The sequence below is a fragment of the Dipodomys ordii genome, unplaced genomic scaffold, assembly GCF_000151885.1.
Source record: "Dipodomys ordii isolate 6190 unplaced genomic scaffold, Dord_2.0 Scaffold15659, whole genome shotgun sequence".
NCBI lineage: Eukaryota > Metazoa > Chordata > Mammalia > Rodentia > Heteromyidae > Dipodomys > Dipodomys ordii.
In genome coordinates this window covers 1-1,242 of record NW_012282871.1, presented here as the reverse complement: position 1 = coordinate 1,242, position 1,242 = coordinate 1, and the positions used below count along the sequence as shown (strand labels likewise).

General features: G+C 44.8%; 1 pseudogene; it reads left to right on the top strand.

Annotated features, from left to right (window-relative positions):
* The first annotated feature begins 244 nt into the window (after nucleotides 1-244).
* Nucleotides 245-1,052, top strand: LOC106002642 (annotated as a pseudogene).
* Nucleotides 1,053-1,242: the final 190 nt, after the last annotated feature.

Genomic DNA, 1,242 nt, shown 5'->3' with positions numbered 1-1,242 from the left:
TCCAATTAACAACAACAACAAAAAAAAAAAAAAATCAGAGACTCTTCTTTTTAAGTGCCCTCAATTGACCTGTGAAAATGGTTTTGCTCCTCCCTCTCTCTCCCAGTTCTAGGGCTTGAACTTGGCCTGGGCACTGTCCCTGAGCTTCTGTTGCTCAAGGCTAGCACTCTAACACTTGAGCCACAGTGTCACTTTCAGCTTTTTCTGTTTATGTAATACTGAGATGAATAGAACCCATGGCTCCATGCATGCTAGGCAAGCACTCTTATCATTAAACCTGGTTTGCTACTCTCTTGACAAAGAAATCCCCACAAAATTATCCAAGGCAAGAGGTTCAAACCTGTGTTCACTTTAAGAACACCAGAAAAACAGCCCAGGCCATCAAAGGTATGCATATCTGAAAATATACTAAGTATATGAAAGATGTCTCTTTTTTTTTTTTTTTTTTTTTGTCTGTCGTGGGGCTTGAACTCTGGGCTTGGGCGCTATCCCTGTGCTCTTCAGCTCAAGGTAAGCGCTCTACCGCTTGAGCCACAGCACCACTTCCGGTTTTCTAGTGGTTTATTGGAGATAAGAGTCTCATAGACTTTCCTGCCCTGGCTGGTTTTGAACCGCGATCCTCAGATCTCAGACTCGTAAGTAGCTAGGATTACAGGCGCCCGGCTTGAAAGACGTCTCTTTAAAGAAGCAACATGTACTGTTCTGGCATTACATGGTGGAGCTGGCAGGTGTGCCCAGGCAAAAAGTGGGGCTGGACACAAGAGTCAGTGGCCTACAAAGAGTGCTGCATTTATGCTCCACATGCTTAAGAATGCAGATAGTAATGGTGAACTGCAGGGTGTAGATGTAAACTCTCTGGTCACTGAACACATCCAGGTGAACAAAGCAATCAAGATGTGCTGCCGAACTTACAAAGCTCATGGTTGGATTAACCCATACATGAGCTCCCCTGGCCACATACTGAAAAGGATCAAATTGTTCCTAAACTGGAAGAGGAGGTTGCAAAGAAGAAAATGGTATCCTAGAAGAAACTGAAGAAACAAAGCTCTTGACATGGAATGAATTTAGCATAAAATAAATGGAAATAAAGGGAGGAAAAAAAGCTCAGAGGCAGTACCTAGTCCAAGTTCAGCCCAAGGATAAGCACCAAAAAAATACAAAGAAGAAGGAGGAAGAGGAGGAGGAGGAAGAGGTGGAGGTGCGGGTAGGGGTGGGGGTGGGGGTGGGAGTGGGGGGGAGTGG